Raw genomic sequence first — 8289 nt, forward strand, 5'->3', positions numbered from 1 at the left:
TTCAGGATCAGGTTCAGGTTTAGGTTCAGGTTTAGGATCAGGTTTAGGTTCAGGATCAGGTTTAGGTTCAGGATCAGGTTTAGGTTCAGGATCAGGTTTAGGTTCATTGCGATCCTGACCATCGTACTCAGCTGCTGCACAGTCTGTTTTCCCTGATGTCCCAGACAACAGGAGCCAGTTAGTTACTGTAACTCTGCTTGTCTGTAATGTGACAATAACAGATGGTTCCCGTCACATTATGTGAAACATGATTAAATGTTCACATCGCGGTGTTAATCCGGCGGGTTTGAGTGCAGATCTGAATCAATGCTGAAATATCACATAAAATAAATCTCAAATGTGAAATAAAACTGATATAATGGAAATATACTGATTATGTTGGATTACACAAAATAATCTGACTTAAAAAAAATCTTAATTCTTTTGTCAGTTTGGCTAATCTGCTTCTGTAGAAATAAAACAATAATGAAGTAAAATATAACTGTTCTTTAAAAGAGCTGCTTTTTATCTCTTCAGTTGGGTAGGGTTAGGGTTCGGTGTTAGGCTACCCTAACACCTAGGGCCAATTAAGGATCTATGCCACTAAATTAAGGCTAAGGTTCAGTAGCTTCCCTCTGTAAAACACAAAGAGACTTCTCAGAATCCAAAGTGGATGGATTAAGGTAAAAACAAGCACTGACTGTCAGGATCAGTGGTTTGTTTTGTTCTTTTTTGCTGTTGTTGTTTTGGAAGCCTGCTGCTTCCCATTTCCTCCACCAGATGCCGCCTGGGAGCAGAGCCCCTGGAGAAGCGCGTGGTCGAACCCGGAGACACACCTGTGGCGCATTATCTGACATGCTGTGGATATTTAAGAAGCGGTGAGCTGACACTTCTTTGCCTGTTTGTTTGTTTACCTTGGTAACTAATCGTTCCAGAGAACGGCCCTCTGAGCATTTCCTCGAGTTAATCGCTTCCCGTGTTTCTCCTCTTGTCAGGTTTACCTGGAGTCCTCCGGAGTTCCTCGAGAAAGAAGTTAGTGTCTTCCCCTGAGAAATCCTCGTGTTGTTCCTCACGACGCCATTGGTGTTACCAATCGGTTGCCTTCCTCGAGCACTCCCTTCCTGGTCCGTTTGTTCTCTGTGGATTCCTTCGTGACGCAGCAGCGTGTACCTGTTTGTGCCCGAAGCTTCCCGTGGTTCGTTAAATCCCGGACCGCTGTCAGCCGCCAGCTCGCTTCTCCACACAGCAAGACTTACCAACAGTTCCTCGCCTCTCCACGCTGCCCCTGGATCCATCTCTGCTCCTAAAGAAACTTTCATCTGCTCCTAGTAAGCCTTCCCCCTTCAGTAACATACATTCGTCCACCCACTGGATTCGCTGACTACTAACGGCTTCCTCTCCTTGACATTGGCTGAACTGGTTTATCCATTCCGGACTCCTGCTCCGTGCTTTTCCCCTATTCAGTAAACCTTATTGTTGTTTTGAAATAGGCGTCTCCTGATTGTGTTCGTGCATGTGGGTTGGTAAACTGGAACCAAACATGACACTGACACCCTGGTTAGTGTGAGGAAAAACCCTGTGAATAAGGTTTAAATCAACCAACAGGTCATAAGGTAGCCTTGATCCATGAACCAAGGTAAATCTAAGTAGAGATGTACATCAAGCCCTGAGGTCAGGGTAGCGGTCGCCTCCATTGGGTGGTGATAGCGGTAGTCTTTGTGACTTGGCTGTTACCACTGTTTAAGAGGTCTATTAAAGCTTGTCCCTGGTTGAGATATTGACCACAATTAGTGGAAAATATCTCTTTTTAGTTTCTATTCCTTGGTGTATATAGTAAGGTTTTTAACGGGTGGTGCCTCCACCATGCCGGCATGCGGAGGCACCACAGCGTTCGCTTTATATTCACTGGAAATGGTAAGTCTTCGGGAATGTCAAGACTGGACTTTTCAAGAAAATTAATCAGACACTGAAGTTTCGGACAGATTATCTAAATTGTATCCTCACCCTGCCCTTCAACCGAGGATACGATGTGAGCTTTACCACCGGCGACCTGTTAAAAAAATTCTGGACACGATACAAAAATGCAAAGAACCAGTTTTCAGCGTTTGACGTTGAGAAACTGACTGACAACTCCCTGAAAACGGTGATTGTCAGGATGTTCAATGAGACTGTCAAGGCTGAAGACATCTGTATGTGGCTGGGTAGATGCTGCACGGTGAAGGGCCAGGCTGTGACGGTGCGGGATGTGGACGGCATCTGGAACTGCGCTTGACGGGTCCCCATTAAACAGTGGGAAGACCCCCAAGGCTTCCAGGGCCTGAAACATCTCCCATCCATGATGGTCCTGGGGGAGAACCGAGGCTGCATTCATTATCAGGGTCAACCGAAACTCTGCCGTAAGTGTGGTGAACACGGTCATCTGGCCGAAACTTGAGAACTTTTTGTGGTAAGTGTAGAGAAGTGGGACACACTTTTGATGAGTACGAATGGGCGGAAATGTAACCTGTGTGGTGAACAAGATCGTCTTTTCAGAGACTGTCCCAAATCTTTCGCAAATAAACTGAAAAAGGCAAAAGAAGCAGAACAAGCGGACAGGATAAACGAGGAAATTGAAGCCGTTGGTCTGGAAAATTCAAATCTCCCATCGGCTCCTCTGATTGGAGGAGAGGAGGGGAAGGAAGCAACCCCCCCAGACCGAAACATCCAGTGATGGAGGGGGAAATGCAGACTGAAGGCGGAGCTAGCGATGATTCTCAGGAAATGGAGTCTGACAGCAGCGAGGATGCCCCCCTCCTTGACCCCCAGCTGGCTAAGAGGTCGGCATCGGAGTCTCCCTCTGACCTGACCAACACGGTGGAGAAGAGAGGAAGACTTGAGAACCTCTTCGGTTCCTTCGGAGAGGAGACCAGGTTCTTCCTCTTTTCAACATGCTGCTCAGCAATCAACCCCGGAGGACCCACTGAAGGTACCGGCTTTAGAAAAACGTCCGAAACCGAGAGTCCGAAGGGGGAACGGAGCTCCGGCCCGACCTGCACCACCATGCGGGGTCGAGGAAGAGCTCTGTTCACAGGGCAGTCTCTGAGCCCATTTTTAATCTGGTTTAAACGGTTTTAATCCTTTAAAATGTCTTACCTGTTTTTAGTCATTATACTCATGACTCTCACCTTCTCAACCATCAATGTTAGAAGTGTGAAGTCGCGAGTTAGAGCCCAGAGTGTTTTATCCTTTTTAAGTTCTGTACAGTCCGATTTGTTTTTACTACAATGTGCCTCCCGTTTTTAAAAACTTACACCCGGTGGCAGGATCTGTGGCCGCGACCGTCCATATGGAGCGGCTCCAATGAAAATAAAAACGACGGCGTGGCCATTTTAATAAACCATCCGCACATCTTGGTGCAGGGGAGCGTCGTGGTGAGGGAGGGACGAGCACTTTTAGCAAATCTGACTCAGGATTTTAACCTCTTAAATATTTATGGTTTTAATGCACAATTTTACGGACCATGGAAAAATAGTGAAAAAATAGGACAACAGTTTCAGGTGACCCAAGAAGAACAGAACATTTTAGGGGTTAAATTTGATCAAAATGACGTAGAGTAAAACAAAGACTAGGATTCTGGACAATGCGAAACTTAACAATGGAGGGAAAGATTTTAACAGTGAAAGCAGTGATTTTACCAGTGTTTTTACTAACCAGTTCTGTTTTTATTCCCCTAGGAGAGTGTTTTTACAGCTGCAACGGGACATTTTTTACTTCATCTGGGACTCCAAATGGGAGAGACTAAATCGTGAAACAATGACGAAACCCAAAGAGAGAGGAGGGAAAGGAGTCCCAGACCTGAACCTGTTTTTAGGCAGCCATTACACCAGCACTCATTTTAAACAAGCCATGGACATTTTTAACGATCCAAAAACAAATGCAATGAACAGATTCTGGTTTGGGTCATACCTGCGGAAACTGAAACTTTTAAAGAGTGATTTTAGAAAACCAGTAGTTTTTAACCTCCCACCAGCTTTTATACAGAAGTTTTTACAGCATTTTAAACTGGAAGGAAAGGAGATCGGGATTTTAACTATCGTTTTATTGTCTCTGTCGTGCAGGACCGGGAACCAGTGATTCCTGTCTGGAGACGCCACCACAGTTTGGCGCAATGTGGGCCATCCCGTCCTTCCGAACAAACTCCAGGACCTGTCATGGATGGTGGCTCATGAGATCCTCCCGGTCAGAGCCGTCATGCACTCCCGCGGCATGTCGGCGACGTCCATCTGCCCCCGACCCGGTTGTGGCGCGCCGGAGTCGGTGAGGCACCTGCTGTGGGAGTGCAGCGCTGCCAGGGACCTGTGGGCAAAGGCMGGCTCCTTGCAATTCCCATACTTRCCAGCAGGGGAGGTCCTTGATCCACAGCTAGTGCTGTACGGGGTGAGCCACCAGAAAATGGTGAAGAAGGACTTTGCGGAGATGTGGCTCACCCTGGCCACCATCAAAGACGCCATATGGACCTCCAGAAACCTGCTGGTAAGCAGGCGCAGGCAGATGCCCCCCGTGGCTGTGATCCGCATGGCGGCAGCAAGAAGAGGAGCCATCAGAGCTGCAGGTGGCGCGCCAAGGACACAGCCACAAAGAAGAATCGCCAGCGCCTCCATGGACGAAGGAGCCGGCGCTCCACGGACAGAGGACCCAGCAGCGGCGGCCTGGCCCTCCGGGTGAGGCAGGAGGGAGGGAGCAGCAGGGGGGGGGTTCTCCTCTGAGCCCCAGCGCCGTTTGGAAGGACGGGACGGCCCAGAACTTCGTAAGGAGTCACCCCGGTCCCGCTCAACTTTTAACATACAGAGTTTGGTTTTAACATCCTCGTCCGTATCTTCTTTTAGTTGGAAATGATTCAATAAATTGTATTTTATTTTTTGCAAATGTATAAATGTGTAATGTCATAAAATGTTCCAAGTAACAACAAAGTTTTTCAAAAGAAATCTGTTCTGATCTGATGCGTCCCCTACCCGGGGACCATATTTTAAATTGATTTTTGGAGCAGGGGGATGGAATAGGGGCTTGCTCCGTCCACTCCACGCATCGACCCGGTTGGGGTTGGGGTTAGGGATGGGGTTGGGGTTATGTGTCAGGGTAGCCTAGCCTTAACAAAAGCTCACGAAACTTTCATAGTTCTACAATGTGAAAACGCAGTTTACATGTTAACATATTAAGACACAGTTTCCTTTAACAGTTCAGGGGGTGCACCGGTCCTGGAGGTACTGCAATACCAGGTCGATGCGTGGAGTGGACGGAGCAAGCCCCTATTCCATCTCCCTGCTCCAAAAATCAATTTAATATATGGTCCCCGGGTAGGGGACGTATCAGATATTAAACTGATAAGAACAGATACTACACTTGATCTTAGCCAAAAGGCCGAGAAGCGATAACCTATTTAACTGGGGAGGTAACCATTTCAACCTCGAACATTGTGTTTTGACTCACGGTTCAAAAACTTTATTTTTCTTTAAGCTCTAACAGAAACAAATGTATTCGTGTATTTATTATATTGTGTTCCGGTAGGTTTAATGTTGATAATTCAGCTTATTTAGCTCTTTTGGGGACTAAATAAGCCCACAAAAGGAAAATATCCGMGKTTWCAGCTGATCACGTGGTTTATTGTGTCATCCAATAGGAAGCAGAGAAGCAAAAAACGATTCCTAATAAATGTTTTTCACATATACTGTAAATAATGTATGWACTTAACTTTTACTGTTTAGTTGTAGTTAGCTAAGTAAAGTTTATCAGCAGCTATATTAAGGTTACGACATACAAATTCATTGATATATAATGTTAAATAATATAATTGATCCAGAAACTTGTAACACAGTGCCCACTAGTGGCGAGGAGAGGCAACTGGAGCTATTCATACTTTGCTCTTTCTGGACCATAGACATGGAGCGGGTCGGCCCGTTACTGCGATACGTAACAGCGTCCGCCATATTGAATGTGGAATATGTGCCAGTAAGCTAATACAAGTGAATGGACCGAACTTTATAAAGTGCCGTTTTAAGTTAATTCCTGCCATTGACACATTTTCTCTCACACATCAATATATTTGGCAATCAAAGAAATTACTAAAGACAGAGGTTCTAACTTTTGATGTGATTATTTAATTGTTTTGGGGCATTTCTGAATAAAGAGCACAATGTTTTGATAGAAATGATTCTGATCATTTTTATATTGAAATTGATGAACAGACACACTTTTACAGCGTTTTATTAAAGAATATATTTACATAATTCCATAATTTAATGTACATTTAACATTTCAAGACAAGAAACAAATAATTTTCCCGTATTTATTTTATTGAGAAATTACTTGATTTATAAATCAGTCATTATCAAACATTAAACTACATATTTTTCTTACTTTTTTCCAGAGAAAAAAATATTTATTACAGTTTGTCAACTCTGCTATTGACAGCAAATAGTGAAAATAATTCTAACAGAGTAAATTATTTTTATTTCATTACAAAAGCTACATTAATACACTAATACTTCAGATTGAGATATTTAAAAATACACAAAAAGTGAAAGAATAAAACATGTATTTATTATACTGGGAACACTGGTCACAGGCTTCAGTCTGCTGGTCACACTGGGAGAACTCAATGACTTCTGAGACGTCCTGGTTCACAGGCTAAAGCCAAGAAGAAAAGAGAAATTATCCAAAAGAGTAATAGAAAATACATAAATGTTTCCTTCACAATCAGAAAAAGACATTTTCAGCATGTTGGGCTCTGACTCGTAGCATCTTTATAGCTAAACACCGACATGGTGAAGCTGAGCTGGAAACAGACTGAAGACCAGCAGCTCCAGCTCTGATCCTGACTGATCTTTACTCACTAAATCTTCTGGTTTTTAATTCACTTCTCCTCTAAATTAACTTCTCCTCTAACAGCGCTCCATGAGGTTTCTCATCAGCTCTCTCTCATTAGAAAACAGGATGAAACGTTAGCTGCTATGCTAACAATCAGTGGTTATTTCGGGCCAATTTAGCTACAAGAAAATATTTTCCGGTTGTTTGGAAGCGAATTTCTGGCTGTAAAGTAAAGTAATTCTGATCTTTCATCTTTACCTGGGGAAGGTAATCCTCATGAATCCAGTTTGTTTCGTAAAACGGTTGAAACAAGTCCACACAGCCCAGGACTTAAGGAGCTCCGATCGCCCTGCTGCCACATAGAAGATGGCGGACGCTTCTACGTACGACTCAGCCTCCATGAGGCGTCTACGTATTGATGTCTATGTTCTGTACTACATACAAACCTGTTAATAATTTGCTAAATATTCCCAGAACTTCTTAAAAACCTTTATAGCCAGCCCAGAAGTAAACTGCACACCACCCAACACGCTCCCAACCAACACCCCGAGAAATTAAAACTTTTACTACAACTGTAAAATCCAGATGACATACGTGATCGTATGAATTTCACAGCTGATTATTTAGTTTTAATTTTCATTAAAGGTAAAGGTAATTTTATTTAAAAGCGGTGATAGTAGTTAATATTAAACATTTAATTTTTTTTATTCTTTGTTTTAAAACCGGTGTTTTGTTATTTTGATCAGGCATCCTAATGGGCAGCTCCAGGGACTGTGATTACCCGGCAGGCCTTGGGTCCTGTCTTTTCCTCCATCTTTGTGGACTGTTCGCAGGTAAGTGTGTATCTGTCCGATTAAAGCTGAAAATCAGCCACATATTGGTCTGCCTGCTTTAAATACTCACTCCTCTAGAGAGGGAAGACTGTCCTCTGTCATTCGGGGTGTTTATGTCAGCTGCGGGATCTCCGATGGCGGAGATTTAAATCCGATAGTAGAGCTAACAGAAATTAGCTTAGCCGAGTACGACTCAGCCGCTCCGCCTCAGGGGGACTTAGCAGCTATTAACCGCATTCTGAGCGAGCGGAGGGGTCTCGGGTCTTCAGAGTAGATTCGGGGTCTGTTTGTGTCACAAAGGCTCAGTTTTATTGCCGAACTTCGTTATAAATCGGTAAAGCCCCGGTCTAACCGTACGCCCTGACGTTCAGCTACCCCACGTTTCTGCTCGTTCTGTTGGGTTCAATTCCGCTATAATCTGGGTAAATGCTAGAAAATGAGCAGCCGAATTTACCTCCAGTCAGTTTCGGTTCGAGTGGATCCTCATTTGAAACGAGCTCAGTTTCCAAATCATAGCAGCCCGGAATAAACGATCAAACAGCCCAGAGCGGAGGGAGGTTTAGCATTAGCTTCAGATTAGAGATGCTGCAGAACATCTGGAGGTTCTGCAGGGTCAAGACGGGTTTTCAGATCA

Source organism: Poecilia reticulata, linkage group LG13 (genome assembly GCF_000633615.1).
Source record: "Poecilia reticulata strain Guanapo linkage group LG13, Guppy_female_1.0+MT, whole genome shotgun sequence".
In the NCBI taxonomy this organism is placed as follows: domain Eukaryota; kingdom Metazoa; phylum Chordata; class Actinopteri; order Cyprinodontiformes; family Poeciliidae; genus Poecilia; species Poecilia reticulata.